General features: G+C 40.4%; 1 long non-coding RNA gene across 1 annotated transcript; it reads right to left on the bottom strand.

Moving 5' to 3' along the window:
• Positions 1-14,801: 14,801 nt before the first annotated feature.
• On the bottom strand, positions 14,802-16,615 carry LOC141940220 (uncharacterized). The gene is made up of 2 exons (XR_012627925.1): positions 16,530-16,615; positions 14,802-15,100 (listed from the first exon to the last, which is right to left on the bottom strand). It is a non-coding gene; the product is annotated as an uncharacterized LOC141940220 (long non-coding RNA).
• Positions 16,616-23,651: the final 7,036 nt, after the last annotated feature.

The following is a 23,651-nucleotide window of genomic DNA, read 5'->3' on the forward strand; positions in this document are numbered from 1 at the left end:
ATTTGATTTGTCTGATTTTGGTCCTTTCAGTGCTAATGCAAATAAGCTTTCATTTTCTCCATACTGCTTCAACAACTGCACACCAAAGACCTGATACCATGTTGTTGGCATTCAGACAGTTCTGAGAAGTTCAGATAATACTGCTGTTATCTTCACTACATGAACTTATTCCTCTTTACGTCCTAGGCCTCAGTGAGATCTAATTATTATTGGCATAAATTTTGCCTGTGCAATACCAAGATGCATGTCGTTTAAAATTGCCAGTGCCACAAAACGCACTGACATAAAGGAAATTAGGATAAACCAATTAGAACTGAATGTTAGATTGCAAATTATTTGGGAGAAGGAACAAAGAAAGCTTTGATCATGTATTGCTTTGATAGGGACCTAAGGACAGATATGGGCTCAGCTTGGACACATTAGCACTATGCCAGTGGCTTTTATGGAGTTGTATTCATTGACACCAGTTAAGGAGCTGCTACTACATACTTTATAACCCAAATTTTAGGTATATTTGCATTTTAGCTGCTTTTAAATGTGCCGCTGCCTGTGTATGCTAAAGGCTGTCCTTTCATCATCCAACTACAGACAAAAGCAAACAAATACAGGAAAAAAATAGCTACATACAAATAGCCTTAGAAAACATGGATAGAAAAATCCAAGGGGAATTCATTGCACTAGCCAGGTTTCAACATAATTCATTAAACAGCTACCACTTGTCCTGTCACTGACTATCAGTCTGGAAATGGATAATGTTCTAAATGTGTCTGCTTTCATCGCATATTCTCCCGCTATCACAGTTGGTAACATTAGCTATGCACAGGAAGCATTTTGCAGTCTCTCATAGCTATCTTATCAATACCACCACAAAACTAAGGAAATAGATGGGGAAAAAAATAATCACAACAGTCTACGGTTATAGCTGAAAGCATAATGCTTCTGTCTAGCAGACAAAAGTGCTTGCCCTATAATCCTACATGACTGTGGAAAACAGAACTTTAATAATCAGGTTGAGACTTGCCATTTAAGTTTACAGCAGAAAGTCTGTCATATTTGTTGTTAACATTCTGAATAATCCTTAAAAACAGTAATCTGTTTATCATTTATCTTTTAATATAGCATTATTATTTCAGGAAAGCGTGCAACAAGGCTGAAATGGCCTTATTCCAACAACAACAACAAAATCAATCCCTTTCTACAAATTTGATATAGGCAGGCTGTGTACTATTTGAAAAAGTTCACTGAACCATGAAGACTGGCATTTGCACCATAAAATTCAAGCTTTATTTGATGAAGTTATTGAACATTGCATTTACCTCAACTGAGGTTCAAAGCAATCATACATATTTTTACTGTCCTCTCAGGAAGGAAGCTTTGAATATGAAGCAAATCAGATTGCTACTTCTGGGAATTTCAAAGGGGTCTGAGGAGGGACACAGAAAAGATGCATGGTGTTTAATGAAAAATATCTGTTCAGTTCAATTATGATACTAGAGGCTCAGCACAGTGCAAAAAAAAAGGAGGATAAAAAAGATTAAAAAGACATAGTGCAATAATAACATGAAAGAATTTTGTTCTCTGACTTTCTGATTAAAAGTGTATTTTCATGTCAACTATAGGAGAAATTATGTACAAAGTCTGTTTGTAGCAGAATCTGTTTTAATTTGTCAAAGGTTTACCTTGTATAACTCCATCACATTAATTGCAAAGATTGCCTCCTCCATTGTTTCACTCTACTCTTGAAAGGCAAACAAGGAGTATCTAGCTCCTGTAGTACCACTAGGTATGACAAGTTGTTTTCTTTAGACCAACACCTGGCCATCACAACTTAGGGGTAACCAGTCTAAATGGAAGCTTGCTATAGTCCGATGTTTTTGTTATTGTTAGTGTTAGTTGAAACATTGGAGGCATCAGTTTAAAGATCAAATTCAGAAGCTCAGGAGACATGTCTTCCTCATGTGGCCACTTGACATTGACACCAACCTGACTGAGAGAGCAGGTAAGTAGTTTAGAGATTATATTCCCCTGCATCAAGCAGTGTGTCATATAAAAGTCTCATCTCTCAGATGGTTACAATTAAGTTTATATTAATTGAGTCTTGCATAGGTTTGAATTCAACACAGTACATCAGGGCACAACAAGGTCAATGTGCCTTCCAACACCCTGCTCAACAGCAAATTAAGCATATTTAGAGAGAACATGCCTAACACTCCAACAGCACTGAACAAACATCACCAGTTCTGTGGCAACCTTTTATTCAATAATGTGGTCATTTTAGCAGTCACACAGGAGCCTAGTTTTAATTCGCTGATCTGACCGAGGACATTCAGAGTCACCTCTTCCTTCTACTTTCTACATAAGTGTCCTAACCACCAAATGACACAGCAGGCTGAGAAAGGCTGGGACCACTTGCCTATCCCCTTGCCCACAACAACCCACCATATAGCTAAGAAGGATTACAGAGATCTAAATGGAGTAAAACATAGAAGAAGAGTGAAAGTCTAGTACAGAGGCTAGAGACATGCAATAGATTAGAGGCTAGAGACATGCAAAGACTCCTTGTGTCCACTTCCTCTTATGTGCCATACTAAAAATGTTGGATTTCCAGCAGAGTCCAGAACACAAGATGCCCCCTCTGTATTCAAAACACTGAAGTAGGCATTTAAATGCTAACAAGATCTCAGCACCCCAGTTAATAACTGAGCCTCTGGGAATTATCACAATATCACAGCAACAGCATTTCATTACACAGTAGTGCATTTTAGTTTTAAGGGTGACAGAAGATCTTTCGAAGTGATTTTTATGAATAGAAAAGGTAAGGAACGGGTGAGGATTTTGGTAATTTAGTAGTCCTCGAAGCTGCACAGTTCACTAGAAGCCACTGTAGTCCTAAAAAGACTTTCATAGACAATCTGCTTCCATGGTAGAGACACAAGCAGGCAGACAGCAACATCACTCTTACTCAGAGGCTTTGTCCACTCTTCTGAGAAAAAGAGGACTAAGCCTGAGTGTCCACCTTATTGTCTGCACTACTTAGCTGTTAGTCACTCTTTGGTGCTGCACCACGTCAACTAACTCCAAGAGGAATTTTCTACTAAGAAGGTTAGTACTAAGTAGTGTTGACAGGAACTGGTCAATGACACTTGACTTCTGGGCCAGAATTCAGTCCCTGACCCTCTTTTGTGCCTGTTGATGTACCCAAGGGGTACCCATCAGTGACTGTGAGAGTAGAGTCCTGTGTCCCTGGAGAAGTGCAGCAGTAGGAACTTTCCAGGTGAGTGAGGGAGTGTAAATGAGCAGACTCTGGAGAACTAACATGAATGAATTAGGTGGCAGAAGGAGGTTCAATACAAAAATCAGTAAGTAAATAAATGGAGCTGCCTGGAAACAAAGCTGTATGTTTGACGGCCTACATTGTAAAGCATCAAACCTGTATTACACCCTCCCCCAGATCCAATACACCAAATAAAGTGTTCCTTTTAGCTCTGACTGTTGAGTAATCAGCTGACAGAAGCAAGCAAATGCAGAAACAGCTCATGACCACATGTACTTTGGGAGTCTGAGCTCATTTTTTATCCTAAAAGCTTGCAAAATATGGTGATGACCCTAAAAAAAAAAAAGTTTGTTTTCTGACTGCAGCCAGTTGGAGAAACTCTGCTTTGATGTTGCTGTCCCACCATGAATTTAAAGGATATGGATAATTTACAACCTTGATTAACAATCTCAGAGCTGCAATAGCTCATCCTCTTCACATCCCATCCTTTTTATTGAATGTGCTTAAGTATTCATGAACACATGATGGTAATCTTGTTAACACTATGAAAAGCAATGACATCCTCATTATAAACTGCTTGAAAATGCTCATGATCCTTTCATCAGAATGAGCTTTGTACAATTAGAAGCCTGAAAAAGTCACAGGTGCACAACACACAAGGTGATAAAATTGTAATTGTAAGATACAATGGCATTGTAACATTCAGGACAGTAGATTTTGCAGCTACAGACAGAAGGCAGGACACAGAAGTGCTCCTTGTAATACTAATTTCGGTGCTGTGCAACTGCATCTTGCTAGAATATTCAGGCTGAAAACAATCACAGGTTCAGGGGCAGGTAGGTACTTCCATCCAAATCTGATGGATGTGAGCTGTTTAAGGCTCCTTGCCTTTGTCATTGTGGTGATAAAAGGTTTGCTTTCTGGGATCAGAAAGGACCTTGGGATGTTTGAGCATGATGTCTCTTGGTTTCTCCAGAGACATATTATACTAGTTACAATCTTTTTATCTTTTATTATAGGTTAACAGTATGCTATGGAAATGGGTGTTGTGGGGTTTTTTGTTATGCAAAATGGCTTTTTAGCTGTGGTCAACGGGAGGTTCGAGTGTATAGTTAGTTCTGGAGTTTCAAATATTTTCCTTTTCCTTCCTTTCATTTTCTTACCTTCATGCATCAGATCTCTGTATTGCTGGAAACTGAGGAGTAGGAGAGGCTGAAGATGTATATTAAAATCTGCCACATTCCCTGTGCCTACAACTCAAGACAACCAGAGGCTGGCCCGTAAACACACATACATGTGCTGTCACATGCACATACCCAGATGCACAGGAAGATAGACACAGCAGGAAGGAAGTAGATTTTAAGAAACACTAAACCCAGACAAAGGTTGGTTTGACATTTTGTGATGCAAGTGAGGCTCTGAGATCTGAATCCCATTTATCATTTTGGCCTTTCAAGAACTGATAGGGAAGGAGAGAATTTCAGCTACAGTTCAGCATTTCCACTTAGCCAGCTAATCAAGTCACCGTTAAGTGGGATAAGTGGCAATGAAGGAAGAAAAGGTACAGCAGATGTGTCACACTCAGCCTTGAAGAGTCATATTTGACTTAAATACCTTCACTGCCCTGATGTGAAAAGGGACAGTTAGCAAAAGATTTCATTTACCTCACTGGAGACTTTCTGTTTAACAATCTCTGCAGGCAAAGCGGATGAGACAGCGATATAAAAAATGTGGTCTTTTAGAAAACTGGACCCACTTCTCTGCTGTCAGAGAAACCTACATAAGCATAAACACTTCTGGGAAAAGGTGGGGATGTGGCAAACACTTCTGCAAACATGTTGCATATTACATTTTTTGGCACTTAGCCTGCCTAGACGTACATGAGCATACAAAGCAGTGTAGAATTCAGCCCAGCACTTCCAGTAACGAGAGTATACTTTACATTCAGGAAAGCTTTTAAGTGCATGTTTAAGGTTAAGTGTGGGATTCGTCACCCTTCCTCAGCCTGGAAGTCATTTCTAGCAACATTTGGGTGCATCTCTGCCAATATAATCTGCTGGAGCTGGGCACATTTTTCTTCCTGTGAATGAACTATTCATATCCCCAAAAAGCAATTTCATCCATTCCAAAACAATTTATGAATTCAACATTAATTTGACAAATAGTTTCAGCTGGGAAGGCTTTCTCAGACTTAGACTGGCATAAAAAAATAACTGAAAGAGCCACTTCTTTCCTCCAGTTGTCACCAACCCAGGTACAGAAAACAGGGAGTTCTTAAAATGGGCTCAAACTCCCAGCTTCTATCTCTAAAGCGAGCTTCCTAAACAGCACAGGGTAAATTATCTAAAATTATGGGCTCAATATCTCTTCTTGATACTGTTCAGCTTTGCACAAACTGCTTATGAAATTCCCTGGAATGGGGGCTGGAAGCCAGGTGTCAGATCTTTTGCTGGCTCAAAGATGCTGCCGAGTGGTCTGCTGCAAACCAACATCCAACGAAGGAAATTAATAAAGAAGAATGAATGCTTCAGTGTACCACTACCCTCGTTCCTAAAATTGGCCTTCCTAGATATGTAGATGTTTCACGCCTCCTGTCAGGACCATCTCCAAATAGCGTAATTGAATTCTGTTATCTCCTTTGTTTCTCACATCTGTCGTCTTCTTTAGTTATTTATTTATATTCTTCTTATCCAAGCTGGTAGGCTTGGATCCTAAAGCAAACTCTGCTGTCACTGACCCTTGCAAGGGGGGTCCATTTAATCAAACAGAACTAAACAAAAAGTACAAATCTGGAGTAAGATCCATAGTTTGCCAAGGTAGTAAGGACCCATAGATAATTGCGTGATGTTGTTATTAGCCATTAAACGGCTGCCTACTTTATTCCCTGAGGCTGCCTACTTCACTGCCTTAACGGTCACTAATTCAGTTATATACCTAAGGTCCTTCTAAAAGGATCATCTGGATTTATTGTCCACAGTTGTTAAATACTGATACAGAGTGATTCCAATAGGAAACCAACAAAAAATTTTGAGTGTGGAGCTGGAATAAAATGCATAATAGTTACACTAAATGACAAGTGAGAGAATTTGTATTTTACATGTCTACCAAAACAGCAGATACTAATGTATTTGAGTATTTTAAAAGGAAGCCTTTCTAGTGGATTGTTTTGTTGGTGGAGTTTGGGATTTAGGGGTTTTTTCACAAATATTAACTTAACCTGGAAGAACTGAGGCTCCCAGAGAAAATGAGTTGAAGACATAAAATCGTCTCTCTGACAAGTAGTAGAGAAATATTTCCTCTGAGCTGTTTCAGGGACACATTATGCTGAGCACCCACAGCAGCTGCTGTGGTCATGTCCAGAACAGAACCTTTTCTAATCACCAGTTAGCGTTGGCCCTAAAATCTTTTGCAACAGCCACACTTCATCTCAGGCTTTAAGTCAAATTGCACAAGATGATTCGTTCACTGAAAGTCTGTTAAAAAGAAAGTGGTGGTTTATAAACATATCTATCCACTGACTTTTGTCTTTTCCTCTTTAAAGCAAGCATAGTTTTCTATTTGGAAATTTGGAGTCAAAGGCAAGATGCATTTCAGATGTAATAAAGCCAGCAGGCCCAGGCTCAAGAAGTTTCTCAGGTGAAGAAACCAAATCTGCTTATACAAAGAAAAAAGTCTTATCCTGCAGTGTCAGAGTAATATGTTCTTCAAGTCCTGACCATTATGCATTCCATTTATACCACTTCTTTAATCAAAGCTGAACCTGGTGAATTGCAAATACGAACGAAAACATTAAATGTGAAAGGCCAACTCACTCATCTATATTTTTTGTCAAAATGACAGTTTTAAAATTACATAGGTAAAATACTTCACTAAATAGGGTTATAAATGTGTAATTCATCATTGCAGAACATTTTTATGTGTTTTAAAACTACTCTTTTATTTTAAGAGGTGAGGACGCAAAATGGTAGGCTCATTCTTCATCTTTTCATTTTGCAGTTTATTTTTGACATAGCAAAGATGTGGTACAGTTGGAAAAGCTCTTGGAATGGTATTTGTACCCCTCTCTTTCTAAGTTGTTGCTTACTGGAGAGCATATTTCAAAAGTGAAGATAAACTCCCACCCTGGTTAGTGTATATACATGCACACCACAAGCCTTTTACTAGATAAAATACTCATTACTTCACAAAGGTCATATGTTGTTAAAATAAGGACACTATTCCCCAGCCCCCCAATGCTCTAGTAAGGTATTGTGTAGCTGTAGCAGGCGAATCAGATTTCTTATCCCACTATTTATGGGAATTCCTGAGTAATCAGTTTGCAGCATAGTGTCGGGTGTACAGTTCCCCAGTGGCCATGGATTTGTTACCCCCTTAAACACGAATCACTGGGAAAACTTAGAGGAAAAGGTAAGCATTAAAGCTGAAGAAATAAGGCAAATGCTTTAGCAGAAACTCCCATTGCTTCACTGTAATTTGCCTGAAATCCTTGTTCTTCATTGCAAGTGTGAATTCACATTACTGAGATCGCAACAAAGGATTAAGATAAAACTCCTGGCACAGAATCGGGGAAGAATAACATCATTGCAAGGTCATATAGAGAGGAAGATCACTGCATCCAGGTAGTCTGCCGCATATGATGTTTCTGAGAGGCTGGCAAGAACAGAGCTTGAGGCAGGATGAGGAACTGTCACAGAGAGAAAGAAAGAAAGAAAGAAGAAAAGAAAATGTGATCTGCCTCCTGTTACATCCTCGGGAGATTGTCTCCAAATTCCACACCAGGACTGGGTCAACCACAAAGACACTGACCCAGAATTATGTACCTCAGGTCTAACATTAACCCCAGAGCCTTGTGGGTCGCAGTTCAGAGCATCTCACCCATGTGATTGTGAACATCTGTCAAGGAAGCAATTTCTTCCTCCCATTAAGTTCCCTGGGTGTGAGATTGAGGCCACCATGGAGACCTGAGCAATACAGTTAACCAACTGCTGCACTTTGATTTCAAGAGTTTTCAGTTGTATATTCAGTCCCCAGACAGCCCCACTCCCAGAGGGCATTCACCAAAAAAATCTCAGGTTCAAGAAGACTGTGAATCTTCATGCCCCTTGCCACACAGAGGAAGATGATCTCAGTGCTGCTTCTCTGAACCCTCTGTGGGAAGGCATGATAGCCAGGTCTTTGAGAAACCTACTGCCTTTCCTGAGTCACCCAATAGTTTGCTCCTTGCCTCAGTTTCCCCTTAGTCAGGATTTGATCACAGGAGTGGTTTCCTGTGGAGGCAACCTTAGTCTGGACTGGCCATCTCAGGTGGACAGGATTTTCACTGTAGGCAGCAAGAGTTTTCAAAGTAAATAGGTTGACATCACATGTTTTATTATGAAAGGAAAACAAAAATATTTTTTGTGTGTTTTCTGATGCCTTTTTACTTACCTCTGGTAAAAAAGCAAAACAAGCTGCGATGAGGGAGTTGCATAAACCCATAATTTGGCAGCCAATTAGTCTTTGATTTAGACAGTTGCTTTTTGAATTTTTTTTTTTTTTTAATGTGATTCCTTGCAGCTGAGAAATTTACATTTTAAAAACTGCTTAATGCCAAGGCAGTAGTGGAATCCCACATTTGTCAAAGAAGTAAACTGAGACGAAACCCAGTCCTTGTTAACATCCTAGGGTGGTACTGCTTTAACAGCAAATGAAGGAAAGGAGGGGAAGAATTTTTCCTCTGCTGCTAAGAGGCTTGTGGAGACAAGCAGAGGAGCTGGATTCCTTGTTGCCTCTTTGCACTGGCTACAATGGGACATACACAGATGTGCACAGCAGACAAATACCTCCCACATAGCTTAGAGCATCTGTGCAAATTTGTTACCAGAGGTGGAGATAGGACAGTCTAGAGCATAACAGAAAGGAGGACAGTGAGACTGTGACCTTCTCCTAGTGACTGTCCAGAGAGGCTGCAGATGCAGGTGTGAGATTTGAGCTATCTTTACCATCTCCAGAAATATCAAGGTAGCCTCTAAATTGAAACAATATCAGTGCAAGCATTTCGTTTGCAGTCTGGCTACAGTCAGCTCTTTGGGCTGTGTACAGATCTAGTGGCAAGAACAAACTGCAGCTTCTTTCACAAATGCAGATGCTGGAGCCTGCCTCATTTTAAACACAGTCATGTCAGAACCACACTGCTTTGTACTGAATACAAAAGGAGAGAAAAAATACTCACGTTCACTGTAATGAGACCAGTTGCTGGAAGAAACATCAGCCTTTCTGAAACACAGGAGAAACACCATGCATGTTGAACCCTGCTAGAAGTAACAGTTTCTGAGTATGCAAGGCCATCCAGAGTCAACAAAAGAATATGGCAGCTTGTATATGGGTGTAGAGTTTGATGAAGAATGGAGTTAGGAGTCTGCTGAGCTACAGTGGATGTGGATTAGGCAATGATATCCTTTGAAGACCTCACAAGGTACATTTCTACCTTCTTTTTTGTGTTTCTTAACTGTTTTAGAGGCCTGACACTACAACACTTCCAAAGCTTGGTCTTGCTCAAGGCCATGGTTCCTCACAACTGGGGCACATAGCACAGGGAGAGTCCTGGCCTTGTTTTTCATGCCCGAAAGTTTTGGGGAGGAAAAACATAAGTCTTACAGACATGGAGATAATTACCTTACTAATTAGTCTGTCAGCTGCTGTTCTCACATGGCCACTCCATGAGACCAGGGGGAAGAGGTGTGGTCCTTACAGCAGCCTGGGTGGGGTCACTGGGAGCCCAGGCTTGAGACAGCTCCTTTTGGGGACTGTGAGTGCTATCTTGCAGGCTGGGCAAGGGAACCACTAATCGACTCCTGCTCTGGTAGTTCAACAAAGGCTGCCACAATGGTTGGATCTGGAGCACTTGCCCTGTGGGGAGAGGCCAAGGGAGCCAGGCTTCTTCAGCCTGGAGAAGAGACAGCTTCAGAGGGAACATACAGCAGACCCCAGCACCTTTGAGGAGGTCATCAAGAAGATGGAGACAGGCTGTGCACAGCAGTGCATGGCAGGAAAGCAAGAACGTCTGAGCAGGTATGAAGAAAGCATTTTTCACTCTCAGGCAGGTTGTCCACTGTAGGCTTTCAAGACCCAACTGGATAAAGCCCTGTGCAACCTAGTCTGACCCCACAGCTGGCCCTGCTTTGATCAGTATGTCAGACTAGAGACCTTCTTAGGTCCAACACAGTATGGATGATTTTATAACCTACCCATGAAATTCCAGAAGGATTTTCTCTGCCTCAAGCAGAGAGCAGCACCACAGAAGTGCTAATAGCCCTGAAGCAGAGCTATCAGTTAGGGGTTTTTTTCTAGATTCCTTCACAGAGATGGCATGGGATTCACTTCAACTAACAGTGAGACCTTCAGAGTTAGGCTTCCAGTCTCAGCCAGCTCTGTGACCCCCATAGTCAAGGTGAAGAATGGGAAATTCATGTTGTCTTAAGACAGGGCCTGAAATGGGGGCATGGATAGTCACCACCACTTTGGAGGTGACAGTGTCTCTTGTTTAGAGGGAGGATGCTCAGATTAATAGCTTGAGCATGTACCTTTTACACAGCTAAAGCTGAAAGAAATGAGCCCTATCCTAAATCTGAGGGAGATGCTGGCTAATCTCATACTTGCATTTAATCAGGGTACTGAACTGGCTTTGACAGGAATTGCAGGAGCTCAGAGCCACTCTGAGACAGGGATGGCGCTTGATAGAAGTTTAAAAAGCACAACATGTGAGGGCATGACTCCTGCTATGATCCCCTCCAGCAACCGTCTGCAGAGCGATGCCCTGGTTAAGCTCCCAGATTTAGGCACAGGAACGTCTATGCGACAAGTGAAGGGAGAGTTAGAGAATGCAATTTCAGTGAATTGGCTGGGATGGGATTTGCCGGATTAGCACAGCAGGTATAACTAATTGCATTTATCCTGCCCAAGCAGCAGGCATCAGTGTAATGTGCCTGGAGTTGTTGTGCACTGTATGTTTCTCATCCAGGTTTCCCCAATCCATCCTACACACACATCCCTTAGGGAATCTGTCTGCTCTAGGTGTAATACGCTGGTCTAATCTCTGCTATCCTTCTGCCAGACCATGCAACTCAGGCTTCACTGGAGTCTCCTGTAGCTTTATGAGCTTCCAGAGGTATAGGAGGGAAAGAATTATGTGTGCTCAGTTCTGTTTAAGCATATAAATCAATTTCTTCTGGGTTCTTATGCTGACCATTTAGGACCCATCCAAAAGAGAGCTGTTGGATGTCTGCAAGAAGCATAACGTGGTGGGTAGGGTGCAAAGACAAAACCTTTGCTCAGATTCTCCTGGTCCCAAAAGTACCCACATACAATTTTACATCAAACCTCCCTCACTGCCTAAAGATCTCTGGGTGCGCACAGATGAACCTTCAGTTCTGACAGCACCGATGAGCTCCATCTCACACCCAAGACCAATTAGCATTCAGAAACCCACTCTAACTCCCCTTCAGTTTCATGTTTTTCACCCAACACACCTACACAATCAGGGCCTTTATCAAACACCATGGTTTTCACAGCTTGCTTTGAAAAGGCAGCCAGAAGAGGAGGTTTCTGTCCCTGCCTTTGCGCAGTATTTACAGCAGGCCTAGATCACAGAGGGGACCTGCCTTCAATCCCCACCATTGCCTGAGGGGACTCAAAACTACCACAGCCTCCCAGAGGAGGCTCTGAATAAGTAGGCTTTTATACTCAGGTGGTTGGCTGCTTATAGTCCTCAACCTCTTACTGAAGGTTTTCCGCTGTGTAGGAAATAGTTAACTTCATAGGTGCTGGGAGCAGAAAGAAATTGAGAGCAGGAAGCAGCCTGGCATGCAGCCACTTAGAAGAGCACCAGAACCCACATTCCTCAGGGGATGCACTCATGTCTCTGCTCTGACCCCAGTGATGTCTTTTCTATGCACCATCCACAGAACAAGTGAAAAGAGAGCTCCCACACTCAAGCACGCAGCAGTCAGGTGTTTACAGTACCTCTGAGGAGCAGTGAGATGTGGATTGCAGTCTCCCCAGGGAAAGGTGGGAGCTGAGCGTGGGCTGTTGTTTCTTGGGTGACTGCACTGGGCTGTTACATAAGAGGGTGACACAGTATAACTGGATTTAAAAAAATAATTTTTTTAAAAAAACCCTGAGAACTGTATATCACTTTGGGAGAGAAAGGTAAAAATACTTTGTAAAATACTGAGTTCTGGGTTCCAAGTGGATGGAGGGACCTGATGCCATAGTGGTGTATTAGGGGGGAGAAGATTGATTCCTGGCCTCAGATTGTCTCTGTTGGCTGGCTCACAGTGCACTGCTTGCAGAGATAATAGCTCAGGTCCTGGGAGCAACATCACCACGCAACCCTTTGAAAGTTAATTTACCTAGACAAAGCATCACACGAACTGTGGCCACTCTGCTGTTGCTTTGGAGCTAGCTCAGGTCTCTCTATCTGGAACTATACCTGCACCATCTAGACATACTCCTTTCTAGCGAGTTAAGTTCTGGGTGTGATTGTTAGGATCTTCATCATAGCTAGGCTGAAAACTGTTGCTCCATGAAAAATGGTTTTCCCTGATTTCAGGGGAGCCAAGCCTACTTTCCTGATTTCTTGCACTAGAGAGAGCACAAGCATCCAAAAATTAAATCAGTGATATGAGGTGGTAATTTTCTTTTCATCCCTTTTTACTCACCTCTGGAAATGTATTTAAAAGGACTCACAGAGACCAAAAAATTGATGTTTTTGCAATCTTAGACTGAAAGCATCACAGAAGTAAAAAGTGTCCCTGTCATATGTTTTTAAATCAAGAGATATTTCTCTATTTTTGCCTTTTAAGTATTCTTATATGTTAGAATATTTTTTTTATTACCATTGAAACTCTGACTGGAAATTGTTTTTAGAACTGTGTTTTAACTCATATTTTGATTTCCTTTTTATTAATGGCTTTAATAGGCTCTTTCTAGTATATTTCTTCTTGTAATTTGAAAAGATGAAACAAAGATTTTAAGTAAAATTCCTTTTTTAGTCAGCTAATAATTTTTAGGTTTGCATTATATTTTACATATAGAAGACTTAAAAAATATTTTTGCAAGAAGCAACACAGAACATTAAAGCCTTTGTTTTTCCATACATAGCTCAAATCTGCCACCTACTGATATAAAATAGAATTCAACGGCACCAGCCATTTCGATTTTTTCTCTGGAAAAATCTTGCTTACTTTCCAGCTATGCTAAACCAGTGCCATCTAGTGGCTATTTCCAAGACTACGCAGGCAAAAAAAAAAAAAAAAAGTCAAATATTTATCAAAATATCTATTGCTCCTGGCTGCACAACAAGCTACTTAGCCATTTTGGAATAGATTCAATAGGCTGAGTGTCCCGTGACTCCATAGAAGTCTTTGCAGCTATCCTCTGAGGTGATATATAAACCTGTACATTCATTTGTAGTTTATTTTAACAGCAACAAAAACCAAGACACTGTGCATATTGCTTTTCAGGTTAAACACACCCTTCATTCTTGCTTATTTTATACTTCTGGTTTGTTTCTACTTTTATCTGTCCCTTATTGGATCACCTAAGCTTTCAAGGATTTTGAAAGGCTAAAATAATATCGATTGTTTTAAGCTTGCTTTAAAAGACAGGAGACCTAGCTCTTTCTTACAAAAGCAAATATAATTTGTGAATTCAAATGATCTGTGCTTTGTCGTATGCCACAATAACAAACAAAAGACATAAAAAATATCTATAGTTTTGCTCAATTTCATATTTCTTATACCATTTGAGGAGTATTGCTTCCAAATCACAAATTCATCCTGTCGAGCTCAGTAAACATGAAGGGAGTAATTTTTATTTACACAGAAGTCTCACACTTCCAGATGCATAGTTAAAAACAGGGAAAAGAGGCATCACCGTAGACAAGGACTGCTCCTGGGACTCAATACCTAAGTGCTTGAAGAATCAGTTAGTCACTAGGATTTTCAGATACTCACCTTCAAAATTGCTTTTAACAGTTAGGCCATCTTGCTTAAGGGCAAACAAATTCAGATTCAGGTCTGATGATACAGGTCTTTTAAACGTACTTTGGTAATGCTTCCTTGTGGAATCAAATCTGAAGACAGCCTTATATACATGTGTTGATTTAGAGGCATATGAAAAATTCACATTACTCCATAGTGTGCCTCTGATCAGAAATAGAGGCTCACTGCTCACAAAAGGATGATGTGAACTCTATTCTACATCTGAGACAAGAGAGGACCCTTCTTCACTGGGTACATCTTCCTTAGCTTTAGGCTTGCAAAGAGCCAGATGTTCACATCTGATCAGACCACCTGAGGGTTCTTCTACTAGTTAAGAAAATAAACAGGTGGTTTTGAGGCATGTTTCTTTTAGAATTTAGATACCTTCTCCTTCAAGGTGAAGTAGATAGAGCCACAGAGATGCTTCTACCTCCCATCAACTAGATGGGAACATCTAGACAGTCGCAACTGATCAGATGAAAATCTGTTTCCGAATAGAGTTGGGCGTAGGCCTAATTGTTGTCAGGAAATAACGATATTATTTTTGCTCTTAATGTTCTCAGCATTAGTCTGGGCTGGTTGAACTGCTTTGCAAAATCTTTCAGTGTTGTTCATGGGGGATGTCCCTGGGGATGATTCCTTTGAGACAAACACTCCAGTTAGATGCTAGACAGGAAATCTGAAGTCTCTATTTTAGGAATCAATTTATCTGGATACAGAAGGTATAACACATCATAGATCCCTCAGTAGAAATCACTCAACATGTTGAATGCTCCTTGGAGCTCACTGGGAAAGTCAAAGAGGCCTACAAAAAAAAAAAAAAAGGCATTTTTATCTTACCATTAAAAATAACTTTCATGCAACGTAAAGCAAAAGTGCATCTTTAGTTCCATCATCAAATAGAAAGACATTGCAAACTCACAGGACTTGACAAAACTGTATGTCATTTAAACAAGTGTGACACCTGGATAACACAGATTATGTATGTGTGTGTATTATACGTATGTGTATTATGTATGTGGGACAAGAGATTATGCGGTCATGTGCCTTCATTCCTATGGAAAGCCCATCAGCATTTGCAGAATCCAAGCTGCATATGCAAAGGAATTAGTTTGTTCTGCCTCAAGGCAGAAAAGGAAACTGTCCAAAGAGCTCACACCAGGCAGGCAGACTAATACAGCTGCAGTATGGGGGGTGAGGACTGTTTTCATCCATCTCCCAAGTCCCATCCCAGGAAATACTTTCACTCTGAGTGATAGATACTCACTTGAAATTTGTCATGCATTTGTTGACACCAGTGACAACAATGTCAGAGCTGTTTAAAATGTGGTCTCACAAAGACACGTCCCATGGGCAAAACTATCCAGAATGAACTGGTGGAACATACTGGTCAAGAAATAGAGGTGAACTGCTGATGCAGTCTGAGGAGGAGGGATGTTTGTACATGTAATAGTAAGTAGTAACAAAAATGTGAAGAAAAAAACCATTCGTGGCCTGCATGCTTCAATTGATCACACAATGTTCCATCAGAAAGTTGTCCAGACACATGCCACTAAGCTATACACCTGAGTGCGTGATGGTTCTGTCCAATATCAGGTGCTTAACCCTGGCATATAAGGGAGATCTGTTCAGAGCTCCAGCACTTCCAAAATGCTTGCCTGCTGCTGTGAACAGTGCCACAAGACATCTTTCTGATAGATCTCTTCAGCTAGCCAAGGCAATGCATCTAGCTTGCATCTCTTCAGTGATGCTCTAGGAGTGGCACCTTTTTAAAGCAATGTGCCAACAAAAGCGGGTCTCTGCACAATTTTGGAAGGAAAACAGCCTCAGCCCGGAGGATCTTAAACCCTACATCCTTGGAGGGCATCCCAGGCACTATGGACTGCCCAGCGGTAAGAACTGAGCACAAGGGATTGACCTCCCTAATTGTTGAAGCTGCACCACTGGATGGGTAAGAATGCAAGTCTTCAGACCAGAAGGATAACAACCAATGAAAAGCCTGGGTGCATAACCTGAGTAAAACAGTGCTTTTCATCCCTCTACTTCCTTTCTTGCCAGCCACCACCACCATCTTGTCTGATGCTCAGTCTCAGAGCTTCCACTGCAGTTTTGCTGCATGTTCAAGCAGCAGCTGTCACATCTTCACCTGTGCCTCCCCCATGACTGTGAAATGATGCCCATAAACTTTAGCAAGACCTCTTTGCAGTTCATCTTCAAGATCCCCTCAAGCTTACCTCATTGCCCCTTTGTACTTCCCACTTGACTTTATCCACCTCTTTTCTCCTTTTTAGATAGAGAAATGTTTGGGGGAGGGCTGTCTCTCTGCTCTGTGTTTGTATTGCAGACAGTATGTGTGAATCCAAGTCCCTGAGCAGAGCTCCCAGGAGGGGAGCGTTTGATGAATCAGTAGATATAAAATTGTCATTCTGGACACTATGGAAACATCAAGTTCATCCATATCTGTTGAACACTCTGAAATGAAAAGAAGGTTGGCACACAACCAAAGATGCAGATCTTTCAAAAATTAATGTTACCATCTCTCTTGTCTTCAAAGTAGTTTTGCATGAAATGGGGAGGATCAGCAACAGACTCCACATAATTTTGCTTGGGGCCAGTTTACAAAAAAAAAAAAAAAAAGGTGAAGCATCACAAAGCCAAGTGAGTCAGAGTAAAGACAAATCATTCCTGTGGTGAGTAGCTCCTTGCAGAATCAAAATTCATTTGGAAGCATCTTAGCATTGAGTTTTCAGGGCCCCATGTTGACAAATGAGACTACCATCAGCAAACCCAGGGCAGGAGTTTTATAAATGTTCGCTGTTCCTTCTGTTTATTGAAGCTTTGCTCATGCATCTAAATGACAGAACTAGAACTTGCTTGCCATTTTAGGACACTGCTGCCTGCATTTCAAAAAATACTTCTACAGTGACCTTGATCAATCAGTTTTCCACCACTCAGTGCTTTTATCTAATGATAAGTATCGTGGAGAAAATGTAATGGTACTGAATCAGTGACAAAATTACCACTGCCTTGCAGTGAGTTAGGATTTCTTCACGGGCCTCTGCTAAAATCACCAGGGAAAGGTAGTACTGGCAAACAAAAGGGACTATGACTAATTCAGTGTGACCCAATCTTTTGTTTACCTGTGACAACATGTTGCACTGTTGCTACTTTTCCTGTGTCAATAGTTACTGGAAAACCCTCCTTTTCCAGCTTTCTTACCTGAAAAACATATTAACACATAAGGGAATACTTCAATGACACATGTACAATATGTACTAAATGGATAGTAAATGCAATTGGGTGTTTTGAAATAAATTTGGCATGTCAAATATTTTTAACCGATTAATTTTTTTCCCCTGGTGTAATGAGTTAGGTGTTATACAATTCATCACTTTCCATGATTCACTAAGCTTATATAATACCTATTTGCATAGCACTGCTTATTTGAATACCAGTTCCACCCCTGCAACAAAACCTGCAAATTTCAAAAATATTTGTTGTCACACTCATTTTTTATCAAATTCATCTGATGTAAGTAGGACTGTATGAAGACAGGCAGCCTAATAGAAATATTTATGAGAACTAGTGATCACAAAATAATAGTTTAAGGTGTGTTGAATTTTAATTTTGCCAAATCTTACAGTAGGTGAAGATATACAGCTGAGACTACTTCAAAATTTTTAAACCCAGCCACCTTCTTCACCAAGAAGAAAGTATGAAATTTATTTCTTCTGCTTTCCCTGCCAAAAAACCTGAAAGTCTTTTTCAAACATTTTTTAATTAAAATAGTGTCTTTTACATTTTAAGTTAAATCATAGCAGAGTCAGTGTTTCCTTTAAATTTGGATTCTAATATATAGTTCATAAACAAAAAATATAGAATTCCTGTTATATTTTTAAATCTCAGTGCAAAATTAATAGTGAAGCCACTGAAGGGCCTCTGTTATACCAGAAGTTGAGATGATGGACTTGGACATGCTTTTATTAGAGGTCTTCAGCAGTTTCTCTGCCATCTTCAGAAGAGGCAGGGAACAACTGCAATTATCTTCTCACACCTCTCTAGTGCAGGTGTGGTCCAGAGGGCAAATCATGGAGGCCTCAAACAGAAAGCCAGTGCCTTTAGCTGCCACTGATTGACTTCTGCTAATCTATATGGTATGTGCAACTGAAAGCCCAGACAGACTATTACCCTGGAAGAGATGCATAGTTTCTGAGTCTTGAGTGTATATCTCTGTCCAGCACTGACTCCCAGCCTTCAGGTACACCAGGCCATTTGAAGTTATCCTGGAGATCTCTACTTCTAAACATCTTTTGCATCTTCCTAATCCAGTGCTAAAATTGTGGAGAGAACTGGAAAAGCCCCCTGCAGAATTTGGACAATTCTGTCTAAATCAGGACAGTGCTAGAGATGTCCTACAGAACCTCACACAACTCAGACTCTGCTCCTTGGCAGGGAGCCCCTGCACACCACTTTCCAAGGATGAATAGGCCATATCTCCCAATGTAAGAATCCTCGCTCTGGCCAAATTTGCTGAGAACTCTAAACTATGTCTGTACTACCAAACTAAAAAGGAACAGGAAGCACTCTTGACCCCACGGTCAAGGATGAAATTCACTCTGCTTTGGATTAGCCTTTTGCAATCAGTCTTGCAGAGAACTGGCTGGAGCAATCTGAGACAGAGACAGGGAGTAAGCTAATAAATGTGGATAACTGAGATTCACTTCCTTAATTTGTCCTCAAGCACTCTTTTTTAAATTGATTTAGACTCACTTCTAAAAGTTGTTCTTGTTCTTTCATCAAGCAAACATGGAAAAAGCACAAGCATCTTACCTAAATTAATTTCAGGGTCAAGTGGTATTCCCACTCATTCAATTTGAATGAGCACATCAGAAGAACATGTGTTTTTTCATATGTAGGACCATGTTCAGAAGTGTTTTGAGGCACTCACAGATCAGGGCTAGACCTCAAGTGTGAGATTAGCAGAATCTGCCTCCTTGCAGGTCCCGCTGGGGTCATGGCTTGTAATATGTGCTGAGATGTCCAGAGCTGTCAAAGCTTAAGCAACTCCACAGATGCTCACCAGCAAAAATTTGCACAATACCAGATTTAGTCAGAGGAAGAAATGATCTAAATTGCAGATGTGACTGCATGTGTACCCTCTGTGAGTCTGTCCCTATGCTTTCACATTGCAAGTACTGTAACCTTCTTCCTGCTCTGCCTATTAAGATCCCTAATTATATTAAAGCCTATCATCACTTATTCATTAAAGCATCTCTTTAGCACATCCAAAGTGACTGATCCCCAAGGTTAGAGTTACGATGACAGAGAGGGACGTGTGTGTTTTCACAGAAGCACTCTTTAAATGAGTTTTCTTCTGTAACTTTTTCAGCAAGCAAGGTCAGTACTATTGGTCTTGTTCAGCTGGAACTCCTTAGCACTAGAAAATTAGATTGTGTAATCTATATACTTTGCCACCTGATCTCCAACCTGAGTACGCTACCGAGCTCCAATGATTTTCTTTAATAAGGTAGAAATGTATATAACAGTTTTAAATATGCAGGGTAACATTTTCCTCTGTCTATAATTATGTAAATCGTTATATAGTTGTCTCTGCTTGACAGAAGTAATAACATCTTATAGAGACCCTGTTAAAACTCACTGAAATCATCTACACAGATGGATATGATTTTATAGAAAATAAAACACGGACACATTAATTAGTTACAAACCACCACTACCATCTCCTAACAAGTTATGTGACACGGGCTAAGGCGTGTACTGTATAATGATATAATTTTGTTTTGTTTGCAGTACATAACTGAAACACTCTCAAACAGTTAATAAGATCAAATGTAACAAGAAGAGTCATAAGCTGTTATTATTTTTCAAGATGTATGAGAAGTACCATATATATTTCACATATACTCTTAATTTTAAAACAAGCAGTACTGTATCCATCCTTTAGCATTTTCTGGAATGTTTCTTTTTCTCCCTTCCTTTCCCTGCTTCCTTTTCACTCATCAACAGTGGTGGAGCTTGTCAATTCATTCCCATTTTGCACCCTTCCTCAACTCCTCAACTGATGGTTATTTATCCAGGATTTAAGCACAGTCCCCTATTCAGGCACTGTATATAGCTGGGGCTACTTATACTTTCCAAGAGAAACACACTACCAGAGGATGCATTTTTGATACCTCTACTTCTATGTGTATGTTTTGAGGGTTCTTTAAGATATGCAGGAAGCATCCCAAGCTCCCACGCACATAGTATATTCATTTTTTTAAAAAAAAAAAAAAAGTCATAACTCTCTTTTAAAAAATCAACTTCATTTTAATTTAGTAGCAACATTTTAGAAGGCATTTCATTGACATAAACATTTTTCTAAACACTGGCATTAAAAAAAAAAAGCATTTAGAATTTTGAAATAGGTCCCATGAGTCCCATTTAGAGCTCACATGAGGTGTGAGTTGGTACCTCACACCTTTTAACTCTAGCTTCATTTTTTCTATGAAACAATTCATGGTCCATCACAAGCTTTAGAAAAGTCCTAAAGCAGTCCCCTGATGTCAGTGTGAAGGAAGAAGAGACCTGCAATGGCCCCTTCCTGGCAATGGAAGAAACAGCATCTTGCAAGGAGCAGGGACACTTGCTGAAGACATAAAAACTAACCACAGGAAAACCTTCCCCTTTTCATTATACACTCAGTAGTTATATTTCCCTCTTTAGTCTTTTTAGACTTGTTGACCACCTTTTCCCATTAGGGGAGAGTACACTCAGGGGTTTCTGGAAAAAAGAGCAACTGGCCTATGGTTCAGACCTTCCTGTGGCTCCATGTCCTATCTGTTCAGTCTCTCACCTGGAGAGGCCATAAAGAGGAGGCGTAGCTTCTTCTTCATTATGGCCTTCAACTTGTTTCTGTTACGAGAAGATAAATTCACAGATTCTCTCACCCTATCCCTTTGCCACCTGTCTCCTTTACCCATCATAAATTTGCACAAGCTTTATTCGTTACCATACAATCCTACACATTTTAGAGACCTGCTTATTTCTCTACTTTTCCCCTTCTTTCCCATTTCAAGTTCCCTTTTCTTGCACATACATCCTCTAGCCCATCCCTAGCCAGACTAGTGCAATCTAAGGGCACTTCATTTCACAGCTGCCTCCAAAAGAAGAACTATTTAAATGAATATGACATGCCTATCCATGCAACAAACATTCACACAAGCACAAATACACATCAAGCACGTAAATGTCCTCAAAATGCATGCAAATAATTTGTACATTGACTGAATTTTACCTGCACAGTTTTCACAGCCATTCAGCAAGTTCCAGGCTGTGAGGAAATCTGCACGCTTGGAAGGAGGGATGTGCTCCTTGTACACCCAACAATTCAATGGGAAACGTGAGCAGAGGATAGAGGTAGGACACTAATGTCTGGGGACAGGCTGTTTCTGAGGATGAGATGCAAGAAATCTCTGCAAAAGGAGAAAGTCTGCACAGCAGGTGCTTGTTTTGCTCTCCATACCACGTAACAGACTGAATATTCAATGAATGAGAGTCTTGAACCTGAATCTCCTTGATCCCTAAATTAACCTGGCAACTGAATCAGCTTCTCTGGTCTACTAAAATAAGCTAACTGTTTTTACAGTTTTTAGGAACACTTTCCCTGGGGAAACAAGGAAGATAAATGCGTATGTAACACACCTATATTAAAAAAAAAAAAAAGTAGATATTTATCTCCAAATTACCTAGTAGCCTCGTTGTCCAGTCACACAGCTGGGATGTGAAAAACACACACACAGACAAAAAAGTCACTGTGGAAAGAAAAGAGTTCTGTTTGGTTTTTAAGGCACAAAATTTCATGGGACAGGAAAATCACTTCTCACAAAGATGTATTAAAGCTGCCCTTTGTGAAGTAAAGAAAAATCCCAGAGGTCAAGTAGAAGAGAATATGCCTCTAGCTTCAAGAAAAAACCTACACACTTAATGGAGATCTATTGGAGGACACAGGAGTCTGCTTCAGAGAGACAAAGGGTATAAAGAAAGAGCAGTCTTTATAATGAGAAGCCTCTGTTCATTCTCCGAGTGTCAGGGACTTTACCATTGACGTGCTATTCCTCTTCCTTCCCTGGCTCATTCAGGCCAACTCCATTGTGCTGCTGTTCACAGCTTTAATATCTGTCTGCTTTGGACATCATTAAAAGTGTCATGGCTTGAGGCTGATCTGTTTATTAATGACAGAAATCCATAAACAAATAAGTTCTATTTTGCCTGGAGCCTTGCTGTGTCTTAAAAATGCATCAGAGAACTATTTCTGCTTTAAGTTTCTGATTGAGCCGAGTTCCATTAAGTCACAGGAAAATATAACTTGCACATTGCAGTGGTTATTCAGTGGTTAATGGGTTCCCCACTGCTCATGAAAAGTCTTTCTATAAGTGCCCTCTTCACTATAAAACTTACATAGCTCCAAAGCCACTGATGCAGCCAGCTGGAGTAACAAGCTCCTGAAAAGTGGCAGATTTAAAGCAAGAAATAGTATGTGGTTTGCTAGAGGCAAGTTATTTTAATATAATGCAGAAATGACAGCTCTCTATGTTTAATCATGACACTTCTGATTTTCTCCTCAGCACTTGAATTTCACACGATTTAGGGATTTGGGTAGATGCTATTTTATATTCCCCCTCCCAGCTGTTGAGGGTACCTGCCAGGTTCATGTTGGGAGCCATATTGGTAAGCTTCCTAGCTATTTTAAACAAAAAACTAAATAATTGCATGCATCAGAGACAGGCCTCAAAGAGCAGCTGATACATGTTTTCAAGGACATTTGACTGCTCTAGCATTTTCAGCATGGTTAAGACACATCGGTTGCACATTGTCATCCTTGCCTATCCAATATATGATTTTAATTCTTTAAAATATTTCTGTGATGCCCCTCAAATATAAGCACATCTATTTATCTAACAGCTGCTAAGAGTAAAGGGACATAAGAGTCTAGGGCTTCTGTTCTTGAGTTTCCCAAGATTTATACTGCTAATCACTGGACTTCATCATGATCTGATATGCCAGGTATAATATGTGAGCACCATGGCTTGCACACGAGTGTATGTATGTTTGTGGATCTCTGGATGAAGCACCTGTAGGGTCATTAAAAAATTCCCCTACATTTGGGTGGCTAATCAGAAAGAAAACAAAATGCGTTTAAAAAAATTTAAAAAATTAGTGTAAGTTCCTCCTCCTGTGGCCCTTAGAACTGAGTTTGGGTAAGTGAGAGTATCTCACTTCACTGTTTTCTGTGTTGTTTTGTCTCAGCTAGACCAGCTGAATAGACCAAGAGCTCCAATTAACGTAGAATAAAA

Source organism: Strix uralensis, chromosome 2, assembly GCF_047716275.1.
Source record: "Strix uralensis isolate ZFMK-TIS-50842 chromosome 2, bStrUra1, whole genome shotgun sequence".
NCBI classification, from domain to species: Eukaryota; Metazoa; Chordata; class Aves; order Strigiformes; family Strigidae; genus Strix; species Strix uralensis.